We start from the raw sequence: 15,597 nt of genomic DNA, 5'->3' as shown, positions 1-15,597 counted from the left end.
TTTACCACACTCCGCCAACCCCGATGTCCTTGCCATGTCTGAATCCTGGCTTAGGAAGGCCACCAAAAATTCTGACATTTCCATACCCAACAACATTTTCCATCAAGATAGAACTGCCAAAGGGGGAGGAGTTGCAATCTACTGCAGAGGAAGCTTGCAAAATTCTGTCATACTTTCCAGGTCTATGCCCAAACAGTTCGAGCTTCTAATTTTAAAAAATTATCTCTCCAGAAATACAGTAAGTCTCTCACTGTTGCCACCTGTTATAGACCCCCCTCAGCTCCCAGCTGTGCCCTGGACACCATATGTGAATTGATTTCCCCCCATCTATCTTCAGAGTTCGTTCTGTTAGGTGACCTAAACTGGGATATGCTCAACACCCCAGCAGTCCTACAATCTAAGCTAGATGCCCTCAATCTCACACAAATTATCAAGGAAACCAACAGGTACAACCCTAAATCTTTAAACATGGGCACCCTCATAGATATTATCCTGACAAAATTGCCCTCCAAATACACCTCTGCTGTTTTCAATCAGGATCTCAGCAATCACTGCCTCATTGCCTGCATCCGCTATGGGTGCGCGATCAAACAACCACCCATCACCAATGTCAAACACTCCCTAAAACACTTCTGCGAGCAGGCCTTTCTAATAGACCTGGCCCAGGTATCATGGAAGGATATTGACCTCATCCCGTCAGTCGAGGATGCCTGGTCGTTCTTTAAAAGTAATTTCCTCACCATCTTAAATAAGTTTGTCCCTTTCAAAGACTGTAGAACTAAGAACAGATATAGCCCTTGGTTCACTCCAGACCTGATTGCCCTTGATCAGCACAAGAACATCCTGTGGCGGGCTGCAAAAGCATTGAATAGTCCCCGCGCTATGCAATTGACATGCTTTCCTCCTGGCTACGCCAACCCCGGCCAACACCTCCACACCCCTCGCAGCTACTTGCCCGAGCCTCCGCCTGCTTCTCCTTCACCCAAATCCAGATCGCAGATGTTCTGAAAGAGCTGCAAAACCTGGACCCATACAAATCAGCTGGGCTAGGACCCTCTCTTTCTAAATTTTCCGCCGCCAACCCCTATTACCAGTCTATTCAACCTCTCTTTCATTTCGTCTGAGATCCCTAAAGATTGGAAAGCTGCCGCAGTCATTCCCCTCTTCAAAGGGGGTGACACTCTAGACCTAAACTGTTACAGATCTATATCCACCCTGCCCTGCCTTTCTAAAGTCTTTGAAAGCCAAGTTAATAAACAGATCACTGACCATTTCGAATCCCACCGTATCTTCTCCGCTGTTTCCCGAGCTGGTCACGGGTGCACCTCAGCCATGCTCAAGGTACTTAACGATATCATAACTGCCATCGATAAAAGACAGTACTGTGCAGCCGTCTTCATCGACCTGGCCAAGGCTTTCGACTCTGTCAATCACCAAATTCCTATTGGCAGACTCAATAGCATTGGTATCTCAAATGACTGCCTCACCTGGTTCACCAACTACTTCGCAGATAGAGTTCAATGTGTAAAATTGGAGGTTCTGTTGTCCGGATCTCTGGCAGTCTCTATGGGGGTACCACAGGGTTTAATTCTGCGACCGACTCTTTTCTCTGTATATATCAACGATGTCGTGCTTGCTGCGGGTGATTCCCTGATCCACCTCTACGCAGACGACACCATTCTGTATACATCTGGCCCTTACTATCCTACCGATCCTCGACTTCGGTGATGTCATCTATAAAATAGCTTCCAACACTCTACTCATCAAATTGGATGCAGTCTATCACAGTGCCGTTTTGTTAACAAAGCGCCTTATACCACCCACCACTGCGACCTGTATGCTCTAGTCGGCTGGCCTTCGCTACATATTCGTCGCCAGACCCACTGTCTCCAGGTGATCTACAAGTCTATGCTAGGTAAAGCTCCGCCTTATCTCAGCTCACTGGTCACGATAACAACACCCACCCGTAGCACGCGCTCCAGCAGGTATATCTCACTGTTCATCCCCAAAACCAACACCTCCTTTGGCCTCCTTTCCTTCCAGTTCTCTGCTGCCAGTGACTGGAACGAATTGCAAGAATTGCTGAAGCTGGAGTCTTACATTTCCCTCACTAACTTTAAACATCAGCTATCTGAGCAGCTAACCTATCACTGCAGCTGTACATAGTCCATCTGTAAATAGCCCACCCAATCTGCCTTCCTCATCCCCATATTGTTTTTATTTACTTTGCTGCTCTTTTGCTACACCAGTATCACTACTTACACACCATCATCTGCTCATCATCATCTGCTCATCTATCACTCCAGTGTTAATCTGCTAAATTGTAATTACTTTGCTACTATGGCCTATGTATTGCCATACCTCCTCATGCCATTTGCACACACTGTATATAGACTTTCTTTTTTTCTATTGTGTTATTGACTGTACGCTTGTTTTTTCCATGTTCCGTGTTGTTGTTTCTGTCGCCCTGCTTTGCTTTATCTTGGCCAGGTCGCAGTCGTAAATGAGAACTTGTTCTCAACTACTTTACCTGGTTAAATAAAGGTGAAATAAATATGTATTTTTTTTAAATACTTGTGTAAATATGATATTTCATTGTTTTTAATTGCAAACATTACTAGACCTGTTTTTGCTTCATCATTGTCACGCCCTGACTATAGAGAGCTTTTATTCTCTATGTTGGTTAGGTCGGGGTGTGATTTAAGGGTGGGTTATCTAGGTGAATTATTCTTTCTATGTTGGCCTAGTATGGATCATATTTAGGTAGCCATTTTCCCATTTGTGCTTTGTGGGATCTTGTCTATGTATAGTTGCCTGTGAGCATTATTTTAGCTTCATGTTGTGTTTGTTAGTTTTGTTCTTTTGTTCTTTAAAGTTTTCTATTCCAAAATAAAGGATGGAAACATACCACGCTGCATCTTGGTCCACTCCTTATAATGATTGTGGCAGTCATTATGGGGTATTGTGTGTAGATTGATGAGTGAAAACAATTTAATAGATTTTAGAATAAGGCTGTAACGTAACAAAATGTGGAAAAAGTCAAGGGGTTTGAATACTTTCCGAATGCATGTACGTACAAAAATAGAGTTAAACATCTCACACAATGTATACCGTTAACCTATTACAATTGGAGAAGGCTAACCCTAATGGAGGTCTGCTGGGTGTGCAGGGTTCTGTTTCAGCCCAGCAATAACACACCTGGTTCAACTTATGAAATCTAAGTCTTTGATGTCTGCTCACCCAGTAGATCAGGGATCAGCGGAGCAAGGCTGGCCACTGCTGGCATAGAGTTTTTTTCTTGCTTTCGTAATAATAGCCTACTTGTTACTTCTCAATGATCTATTGTTGTTTAAACTAAGCTGTCTAATATTTGCTTACGAGTTAGCTTATTTGTACATTTTGAAGTGATGATGTGTTTATTCTTCGAAGTGAAGTGTTTAAATTTTTTGTAAATGTTAAACTATTATTCAAAGTGAACTAGTGTCAATGTTGATTTATCACATAACACAATCCTGCAATAAAGAGGTGTTCTGCCTGTAATGTCTCTGTTTCTGTGTTGCATTCTCAAATGAACATTTCCTGTTTGTCTAGTTGTACAATCTATTTTATTTGATTGCCACTCTCTCTCGGTAGATCAGCTATGTGAATCCATTTTGCAGCTTATCATATGGCATGCATCGCCAATGCATCCATAGGCCAACAGTATGATGGCATTACTGACCTAATGTGCATATGTCATCTGAAGCAGAGAATAGCTAAACTCACACATTGTATACATGTTGAGCTATACGTTCTCATTTTAAAATGATAGACAATGTGTATTAGTAGACAATGTGTATTAGGCAAACTATGTACCCAATTCTGTACATGCCTTTTAAGTGCTGACATATAAAATTGTTTAGTGCAAATCCAACCCTTGTAATGTAGGTACAGTATGAAAGTAAGGAAATGACAATTAGGCTACAGGAAATGAACATTACAGGTAACATTTTATGAGGTGTATTTTTTTATGTAATTCATTTTAGCAATGTTGCTTGCAAAATTATTGAAGTTGTTCCCAAAGATAGGCAGTACATGATTGCTCTATGTATCACTGACCCTGGATAAGCTAGCGACTGGGCTAACGCATCTATCCTTTTATGTGAATAATAAGCAGTTTTTATTAACATTTAGTTTATAATCGTGAGATATATTTTATATTTAACTAGCCAGTAGCTAGCTAGTTAGTTATACCTAAGTACAAGAAAAAAAAGGTGCTATCTAGAATCTAAAAGGGTTCTTTGGCTGTCCCAACAGGAGATCCCCTTTTTGGTTCTACGTAAAAAACATTTCCACAGAGGGTTCTACCTGGAACCCAGAAGGGTTGTACCTGGAACTAAAAAGGGTTATTGTATGGGGACAGCCGAAGAATCTTTTGGATCCCTTTTTTCTAAGAGTGTAGCTTACAAGGTTAGTTGACTTTTCTCAAAACTAACCTAATGGTGGCTAGCTACTTCTTGTCCCTCATGCTAGCCTTTACAGACAAATATCACTTCAGAAACGTAAAAATAATACAATATTGATATGGCCAGCATTGTAGACCATTTCTCCCTTCTTGCTGCAGCTTTAACTCATCTCAAAATAACATAGAAATGCTGTGAAAACCAGCACGCTGCAAACGCTAAAATATTTTGTCACCAGTGCTTTTTTTTTTTTTTACATTAGTCCTAACCCACTGTTGCTCCTACAACACTAATCTGATGAGCACCTTCGGAGCTCCGCCTAAGCAAAGCATTTGATTGGTTTGATGTGTTGCAAGGCATCCCTGATTTACACCGGGCTCCGAACCCTCTTTAGCTGCCATAGAACTTCCCAAAGCTTCCAGTTTTAGGAAGCCTGGTTCGCGACGAGGCTAAGACCCATCCAGTGGACATCTGCTTCTACTTGGCGTTTCCCTGTAACAAATGACTGGAAATGATGCACAGTCAGTCTGGGAGAGTTCCATGCCGACCTCTCTGAGCTTTGGCATTAATCACTGTGTAGAGGCTGCATGTTCTCCAGTCTGATGACAGGTCTCACTGAACTGTTAACTGGTGCATATTGGATGACTATGTTTCACACTAGTAATGGGCTTATTCTAGAACTTATGGTAGAATCCATCTATGTCAAGGTATGCCTGACCAGGACATTATTGTAGGTGAATTAACAACATGCTGTTGGTTATAGATAACAACACCTGTCGTTGGTCCTCTCAAGTCTGGAGAAAACAAGAAGCTAAAAATACATTTTGACAGCCTCATTGTAGAAATTAAACAAGAATAGGAAATACATACATGATCCAACATCAGAATGCAATCTATCTGGTTCTGAGGAAATCCAGCCAAGCAAATGCATTCACCACTTCTTTGCTGTGCAGGGTTTCAATGACAGCAACTGCGGCTGTGGTGCTAACATCTGGTCAAATAAAAGTTATAATTCAGTTGTATAATTTCTTAAGAAAACAATGCATTATTTCATGCTTGGTAGTGTGTTATTCTTAATGTGAGTGCTTGAGGACAGGTATTTCTTCATTGATCATGAGTTTAAGGTACATTCACTGTGAGGAGACCAAAAGGAAAATAATTCAAAGCTGAGCCTGTCTTCACTGTCCTCTTGGGTAACCATGTCAATAAGAGATGGACCCAAGTGTGTGCCCCAGACTGAAACAAAACACAAGCCCTATTTGGACGGGTGGTTACTTGCTGTTGAAGACACCCAGTCAACTCAATCGTGAATCAAGGATAATCAACCCTTTTTCCAACATGTCAAGCCTTATCCAAACAGGCCATAGTATCATAGTACCTCATGGAATTCCATGACGTATTTCCCAGAAAAAGTTAAAAGAATGTATGATTATCAACAACCATTTTCATGCAAGACTGTAACTGGTACCCCAACTGCCAATCAAAACTATAGTACCAACTTTGCTTGTTTTCACAAGGCAATGTAATGGCAGACTATTTTTACTGTGCTTCCATTTTCACTGATATTTCCATCCCTACAGATCCAGTATGTTTATTGAAGGATGGTTCAGCTTCACTTAAATTTCCGCATTTCCTTCACCACCCCCTGCAGCTTTAACAGAGGAGAAGAAAAATAGAGAGCTAAGGCAAAAGCTCTAATAGATTTTCAAGATGGTAGAGCCATAAACAGTAGTCAGCACTTCCATTTAAGTACTCTCCAAGCTGTTTGAGAGGGCCTCACAGACCAACTGGTAAAGGACTCTATTGGAGTCAAAGGGGTCAGGACCATGTTTGTGTTTGGGTACACTCTTAGGCAAAGTTCACAGGCACCAACAATGGCTTCCATGAGTCCTCACTAGGGCATCAATGGCTTCCATGATTTCTCACTAGTACTTTGTTACAGCCATAGAACTAGAAACAGGGCAGAGAGAGAGAGAGCTAGCTATAGTACACTCTTAGAAAAAAGGCTTCCAAACGGGTTATTCGGCTGTTCCCATGGGAACATGTAGTGGATAACCTCTGTGGAAAGGGTTCTACATAGAACTCAAAAGGGTTCTTCAAAGGGTTATCCTATAGGGACAGCCAAAGAAAATTTTTAGGTTCTAGATAGCACCTTTTCTTCCAAGCGTGTAGATGGGAAGAAAGTGATAGTGGAAATAACTGTTTTCTGCATTAACAACAATCCCTACCAAGGATGCCTTTATATTTCCTATCATGAGTATGTTCCATCTATTCCCATTTGGGTTTTGCTGGTATGGTATTTGGCAAAGTAACTCATTTTGACGGTCCAACTGTCTTTAATGATAAGCCTACAAAGCTTGGCAAACCTCTATTGATTGCCTGGAAGAATAACGATTGCCGCAGTAAATAAAGAGGCCTGTCTGCTTCATAATTATCTCATTAACTATGACCCTGACAATATCTGTATATTGGTTTCCCAGAGGAGAGGAATGGTTGTACATGGCACTCTCCCCAGAGCCAAAACGGCCACTATTCTAGATGTGCCAGCTCCTTTGGAGAGATGATTCATTTTACTTCCTTAGAGGAAGAATCTAAATGGAGAGGGAATTTTAAAATTGAAGGCAAGCCTTTGTGTGCAGAACATGAATGCAAAACACGGCTGGTGCAAAACAAGTTAGGATAAATATGCACCATAAAATTCTGCTTGAAAGTGGGTTTTAAAAGGCCATATCTCAAAATCTGGCTAAACTTTGGAATACATATTATTACTCTAATCATGTCGAAGAGGTGGAAATACAATCGCCAAAGTAAGTGTTTGGAAGTTTAACATAACCTCAGAACAGGGGAACCAGATCTCAAATGCTTGCTGGCCAGCATCATAAAACAATTCTAATCAGTGACTTCTCTATACAAACAATATTATCTGACATGTGACACACAGAACAAGGGGGTAGTTTTCTACTATAGTCTTTTAAAAGTTGGTCAATTATGTTCCACAAATCATGGTAATAACGCATGTACATCAGATCTAACTTCCCAGAACACCAATGCTCCACAAGGAGGGGTAACTCCTAAAGCCCCACGGTGGGGAATCCCCTCTGATCCTCTGACCTATATCACAAAGAAAGTATGTTTCCTGTACCATTATATTGTTCTGCTGTTGATTAGTGCACGAGTAAGTATTGAAACGTGGCAGAAAAGGGAATTCCTGAGCCCATCAATGTCCAATTCACCTTTGTTTTTCACAGTTGTCTCTAATCAGGGGTAGCATACCCTACTAAACTATCTGTGACTTCTATATGTGTATGGATGATGCATGGCAACAGAGAATACCTTGGCTACGTGATATTTTCTTTTAATATATTTTTTTTAATGATTAGGGACGGCAAGTAGCCTAGTGGTTAGAGCGTTGGACTTGTAACCGAAATGTTGCAAGATCGAATCCCCAAGCTGACAAGGTAAAGATCTGTCGTTCTGCCCCTGAACAAGGCAGTTAACCCACTGTTCCTAGGCTGTCATTGAAAATAATAATATGTTCTTAACTGACTTGCCTAGTAAAATAAAGGGACAACTCAAAATCTACTGGGGGGAGGGGGCTGGTCCAACTCAAGGCATCCCCCTCCCCAATGTTACAAATATTCTCACATGACCCTCTTCTTAAATTGCACACCCTCCCCCTTCATTGAAATCACTCAAAATAATGTTTATAACCACAAATGTGAATTTTTTATATGTTTTTATTTAACCTTTATTTAACTAGGCAAGTCAGTTAAGAACAAATTCTTATTTCCAATGACGGCCTACCCAATATTGACTTTGCCACTCCAGCATGCTTTTCTGTCCCAGTCAATGCCATGTAGTAGGGCTACAGGCCAGAAGGTTGGGTTTGCAGACCACAATGGACAGTTCACTCTCCCAGCCTGTTTCATTTCATTATGATCAGAGGCGGGAGCAGACAATGATCAGCTAGGCGGAAAACAGACTTTCAACATTTTAATACCATATTTATAATTACATAAAATATATACAACAACATTTCCACCAACAGATTTTTTTTTGCCAATGCAGCACACAACCAATAAACAAAGCATACCGACTTCAGTTCAGCTAAACCTAGAGTATGGCAAAGTACGATATTTTTAGGAGTGTAGGAGTGTGTATTTATAAAAAATAAATAATAAATAAATAACAATTCACCACGCTGTCTGTGTGCGTGGACCATTTCAGTATGTCAGTGATGATTACTCTGAGGAACTTGAAGCTTTTCACCTTCTCCACTGCGGTCCAGTCGATGTGGATAGGGAGGTGCACCCTCTGCTGTCTCCTGAAGTCCACGATCAGCTCCTTCATTTTGTTGACGTTGAAGGAGAGGTTATTTTCCTGGCACCACTCAGCTCGGGCCCTCAGCTCCTCCCTGTAGGCTGTCTCGTCATTGTTGGTAGTCAGGCCTACTACTGTTGTGTCATCTGTAAACTTGATGATTGAGTTGAAGGTATGCATGGCCACGCAGTCATAGGTGAACAGGGAGTACAGGATTGTGCTGAGCATGCACCATTGTACAGTAGAGCCCCTGTGTTGAGGATCAGCGTAGTGGGTTGCCCGCCAGGAAGTCCATGACCAAGTTGTACAGGGTGGGGTTCAGACCAAGGGCCCCGACCTTGATGATAAGCTTGGATGGTACTATGGTGTTGAAGGCTGGGCTATAGTCAATGAACACCCTTGATATTTATTGGAAAGGAGCATCTAGTTCATCCCGTGCACTTTCACCACCCTGTGAAGTTCATCATAACTTATATAATCTGTAGCCTAATAAACTATATGGTTTCCCGAGTGGTAGTGGGAGGACCACACACCATATCATAGCGTGGCTCCAAGTTTACTTCGACATGATGGGTATTATATCAATATTTGTGCATAAAGGCATTTCCACCGCTATTTCTCGCGTAATTAATTTTACAGACAAAAAATCCCACCATGTCTAACAAACAAATAATCTGTCAGCATTTATACAATTGTAACTAAACTTTCCTTTAAAAGTTTAATAATAAATATTTAGGCTATATATTGAGGAGTTAGGTTCTAGTTGCGCGAGGAATAGACACTCGAATTGGAGAGGAGGTAGAGCAAGTATTAAGCTTTCCTGAATAACTGGGCCTGCCAGGAGCGTATGTGGCCACATTACTATAACACCACTTGGGAGAATGATGATATGTAACAGACAGAGCATCTCAGTATCAGAAGTAAAAAATACAGCCAGACTGGCCTGCTACTGTGCCTTTTTAGACCTTAGAAACTGTCAAGAGTACACCCACAACTGATCCAAATGGAATGAAACATTTAAACAGTAGTGGAAAAAGTACTAAAGTAAAAGTAAAAGTCACCTAGTAAAACACTACTTGAGAAAAAGTCTATAAGTAGTTGGTTTTAATTATACTTATGTATCAAAAGTAAAATTCAAAATATGAATAATTTCAAATTCCTTACCTAAAGCCAACCAGACTGCACAATTATCTTTCTTTTTTATCCAGGGGCACACTCCAACACTCAGACATCATTTACAAATGAAGCATGTGTGTTTAGTGAGTCCACCAGATCAGGCAGTAGGGATGACCAGGGATGTTCTCTGTTTAGTGAGTCCACCAGATCAGGCAGTAGGGATGACCAGAGATGTTCTCTGTTTAGTGAGTCCACCAGATCAGGCAGTAGGGATGACCAGAGATGTTCTCTTGATACATGTAAGTGCGCGAATTGGACCATTTTCCTGTCCTGCTAAGCAATCAAAATTTAACAAGTATGTTTGGATGTCAGGGAAAATGTATAGAGTAAAAAGTACATTATTTTATTTTGGAATGTAGTAAAGTAAAATCAGTGGTGTTAAGTACTTAAGTAAAAATACTTGAAAGTACTACTTAAGTAGTTTTTGGGGGTATTTGTACTTTACTATTTATATTTTTGACAACTTTCACGTTTACAACATTCCAAACGAAAAGTATGTACTTTTTACTCCATACATTTTCCCTGACACCCAAAAGTACTTAGAGTAGAATTTTGTGCTTACTTGAAGACAAGAATGCAATTATTCATTGCATTGTGGTGTTGTAGGATAGTCTATGTAGGATAATTGTATTGTCCCTAAACAAGATCAATAGAGAGCTGCATGTCTCATGTCTTCACTGTTCTTTCATGCGCAATGATGCACTTGTCCTCTCCACTGCCTATCAGCTATTCCTATTTATTCTTGTGGATTCATATGGAACATTTATGCAGCTTTGAATGTGTTTATGTGTGGTATGATTGCTAGTTAGCCTATTGTGGATATGGACAAACAATCCACCAACCACTATTATCACTATGAATGGTGGATAGAGGGCAGGATAGACAGTGAGACTAGTAGACTATATTGACCTGTGGTATAGTAAAAGTTAGCAGAGGAAAAGTGTAGTGCATAAGGGAAGTACCAAAATAACTTCTTATAGGGGAGGTGCATGCAAGCAGATGAGGAAATGTGGCTAGGATGGAATAAATTATATAGTAAAACCTGCAAAAGGGTGAATGTAAACCAGGCAAAACCACACTACCCTCCCCTGTGCATGATTTTTTTTTAAACACAAACCTCCCCAAAGCAAAAAACCTCTCCCTCCCCCAAGTAAATGTAGATACTGCATATCACTTAATATTTCCACCACATTACATTTATTTGACACTTTTGCTACTATGATGTGCCAGAGCACAGCGTGATATGATAAAGTGGTTTGCAACAAGAGCCGATGATCCAAGAATCGAAGGCCGATGATTTTACGGCCAGTTGTGATGCAGCCTGGAATCAAACCAGGGTCTGTACTGACGCCTCTAGTACTGAGATGCAGTGCCTTAGACTGCTGCGCCCCTCAGGAGGCCATTCATTACTAATCAATGAACATCCAATTCTCGTCCTTACATTATAATGTTTTATTTATCCAAAGCCTAGTTCATTGGGTTTGTGTTGGGTGAAACAAGTGCAAAGACTCTTTGTTGTATAGTATCATTGATGTCTTATCTAGCCCACTAGCCCAATGCCTAAAGCAGATAAAAGGTCACCCTGTGAGCTGTTTGCACACTGCATTTCCCTCAGAGCACTCTGGCCCTGTAAAGGGGACAATAAAAAACACTGGAAGTGTTTAAACTCATACTGTAGGAGCATTGAGAGCCAGAACTCCCTGAGCACTCATGTCTATGTCCGTTAAGTGGCTTTGACAGAATTAGAACCTCTACATCAGAAGATTGCTATGATGTCATGGGAATGATGTATGCTGATGCGCTGTGGAGAGCTGTGGCCGACTGGCTGTTAATGGGTGCTCAGTGTCTGGGGGGTGGCACAAGAGAGGTTTGGCTTCAATTTGTCACCATTATTCAAAGCAGTTTAGATGCATGGTCTAAACAGAATCCAGTGCCAGAGCAGTTGAAATTGCACACCCATACTTTCAGAATCGACTTGTAAGGGGAGAAAGCCAACAAAAGCAGAGTAGCCACAGCAAATATAACAGGAAGTGTATGTGGAAAGATAACATGCCATTGTTGACCTTCGATCTGTTCCGCAAACCCCAGTGCACAAATCAGTATTGTCTGCTCCTTGTTGTGGGATAGTGCAAGCAGGTGCACAGAACCCATTAGGGTCGCAAAAAAGACAATACAAACTCAAACTTGAATTAATGTTTGACAAATCAGACTCAAGACGCACGTGGCAAGGACTACAGGCTATCACGGACTACAAAGGCAAATCCAGCTGTGCGCTGCCCACCGAAGCCTCCCTCCCAGTCAAGCTTAATACATTCTATGCTCACTCCGAGCCAGACAATACTGAGCCATCCAGGAAGGCCCTCACTGCTTCGGACGACTAGGCGCTTCCGCTCTCCAAGGCTGACTTGAGGAAAACTCTCGAAAGAGTGAATACTCACTAAGCCACTGGCCCAGATGGCATCCCTGGCCGAGTCCTCAGAGTGTGTGTTGAACAGCTGGTGGGCCTCTTCCTCTGACATCTTAAACATGTCCCAGGTTATAGTCCACACTTGCTTCAACCAGACCACCATCGGCCCAGTGCTCAACAAAACCAAAGTGACATATCGCCCTGTCGCACTCACCACTGTCATCTTAAAGTGATTTGAGAGGCTGGTCAAGGCCTACATCAAGACCAAAATTCCAGGCATACTGGACCCACTCCAATTTATCTACCAAACAGATCCACTGAAGATGCCATTTCCATCGCTATTCTGAAGGCCCTAACACATCTGTACAAGAGGAACACCTATGTGAGAATTCTGTTCATTGACTACAGTTCAGCGTTCAACACTATTGTTCCCTCCAAGCACGTCACCAAGCTCAGAGCCTTGGGTCTGGACACTACCCTCTGCAACTGGATCCTGGACTTCCTGACGGGCAAACCACAGGCTGTGAGGACTGGCAACAACACCCCCTCCACACTGACTCTTAACACAGGGCTCCCCCAGTGGTGTGTCCTCAGCCCTCTGCTGTATTCCCTGTTCACCTATAACTGTCTGACTTTGCACGACACCAACTCCATCATCAAGTTTGCTAATGACACCACAGTTGTAGGCCTGCCACCCTGGGTCCTCTCCAAATACTACCACTGCACCATCGAGAGCATCCAGATCGGTTGCATCATGGCCTGGTATGGAAATTGCGCTGTACATGACAGCAAGGCCTTTCAGCGAGTGGTGATGACGACCCAGTACATCACTGGGACTATGTCCCCACCCATTCAGGACATCTACTTGAAAAGGTGCCTGGGGAAGGCCCACAGCATCATCAAGGACCCCACACCCCCTAGCCACGAGCTGATCCCGCCCTTACCGTCGGGTAGACGGTATAGGAGCATGAGGTCTGATATCAACAGGTTCAGAGACAGTTTCTAACTACAAGCCATCAGACTGCTGAACACTTGAATTGAACTGACCACCTGACTCTAACACACACACACACCCACGCAGACATCCACACATTCACAAACACACACAGACACACACACATTCATGCTACATACACATCACAACTGCTGCTACACTTGCCCCAATCCCTCCATCCCTGATACATGTGACCATATTGTACTGTAAATTGTGCCTTCCTGTATTATACTTGTATTATACTTATACTAACACACTGTATTTATTCTATTCTACTGAGCCATTTACTTTATGTAAAAAGGGACCTGCAAGTAAACATTTCATTGGACGGTGTATACCATGTGTGTCCTGTACATGCGACTAATAAAACTGTAATATTGTGGGAGAGGCAGGCTGGTGTTCTGTACAGTGAAAAGACTCCCCTTGTGTGCGAGCGTGAGCATGTTTGCCCAATGTGTTCACCACTCTACTAATGCACTCTTATGATCCACTCGATTAACACCTATGAACATTCAGATTACATTCATGCCATAGATGACAGTTTGCCAATATTTATAGGGGCTGTGCCCTTTCAATTAGAGAGGTGTTTACATACCGAAAAAGACGAAAAAGCCAACAAACAGAAGAAGATCATCCCTACAGCTGCTTAGTTTAGAACTGAAAAACGTTTGTACAATGTCCACTGGAAACTCCAGCAATGGAACAGGAAACATTCCCCCCAAAACATGATGTATGATTATAGTGAAAAGAATCTTGGTGACTGCTTCGTACAAGTAATGTTCACATATTTGTCTGCTTTGTGTTTTTTGGGACATTCATTTTCCATTTGAGGTCAACTTAATACCATAACAAGGATCATGGTACGTTCTTGAGTTTTTGCTATTGTCCAAAAATGTACTTTTCATTAAGACTGAAAGAACATCACTGAACAATATAATTAGTCATACATATGAGTTCCCTTTCCAATAAATCTTCTTCTGAACCTCATCAGTGTCAGTACGGGAAGCCTCAGAATCATTCCGTTCCATTGGTGCCTTTCAGTCAACAGTAGCTTTTCAACCACTGGCGACAGTCTGAAGTGCAGTTTGAATGTCCATGGCACTCAGACAATGTCATCATTATCCACGGTGTGTAGTCGCCAGGAGGACCACTAATGTGATGATACTCCTTGTTGCTCTGCATAACGTAATGCTTCACGATGCATTTACAAAAGACGGGGTTACATTCTAAATGCTTTTTTACATTCGTGGATTCAGTGGCCTCTCTGGCTAGGAGTTTAGTGGCATGTGGTCTGTCAGCTCATTATTCATCCATACAGTTAACTTAGTACAGTGCATGGACCAGGCAAAGCACAGTGGCAAATACCTTTACCTTGGAAGGCAGCTGGTCATCCATTATCACCAGCTCTGAACCAATTAGCTAGAATGTTTTGGGCTTGCATGTTTGGCACGCAAGAAGCACTGTGGATGACTTGGTGTCCGTCTTTAAACAATGAGTGAAGAAAAGACCTTTGAAAGAAGTGCATCCAACCTAATCACACTATGACCTCACTTCCAGGAATCGAGCAGAGTCACATGAGTGAAGACAAAACCTTTGAAAGAAGTGCATCCAACCTATTCACACTATGACCTCACTTCCAGGAATCGAGCTGCCACCAATTCATCATCTTCTTCCAATCATGGCTCCAAGAGGACTCCAATGTTAGCTAACTCGCTGCACTGGAAATACTTTAGCTAAGTTACCTTAAAATATGTTGCCTTAGAGATCAAATCAAATCAAATGTTTTTGGTCACAACGTCAACCTACCGGGTGAGCTAAACACCTTTTTCTCAAGATTCGAGCACAATGACCCTGAGCTGCCGAAGAGAGCCCCCCATGACAACTTGGGCTACATATTTACAGTCTCCACTGAGGACGTATGTAAGTCATTCAAACGTGTTAACCCTTGCAGGGCTGCCGGCGCAGATGGCATCCCTAGCCAAGCCCTCAGAACCTATGCAACTGGGTCTTGGACTTCCTGACGGGCCGCCCCAAGTGGTGAAGGTAGGCAACATGAACTCCTCGACACTGATTTTCAACACAGTGGGCCCACAAGGGTGCGTCCTCAGTCCCCTCATATTTTCCCTGTATACCCACGACTACTTGGCCTCACACAGTTCCAACTCCATCATCAAGTTTGCTGAGGACAGTTGTAGGCCTGATTACAGGGAGAAAGTAGGCACTCTGACAGCGTGGTGCAAGGTAAGCAACCTCTCCCT

The sequence above is a fragment of the Oncorhynchus kisutch genome, linkage group LG7 (assembly GCF_002021735.2).
Source record: "Oncorhynchus kisutch isolate 150728-3 linkage group LG7, Okis_V2, whole genome shotgun sequence".
In the NCBI taxonomy this organism is placed as follows: domain Eukaryota; kingdom Metazoa; phylum Chordata; class Actinopteri; order Salmoniformes; family Salmonidae; genus Oncorhynchus; species Oncorhynchus kisutch.
Note: the sequence above shows the minus strand (reverse complement) of the source record.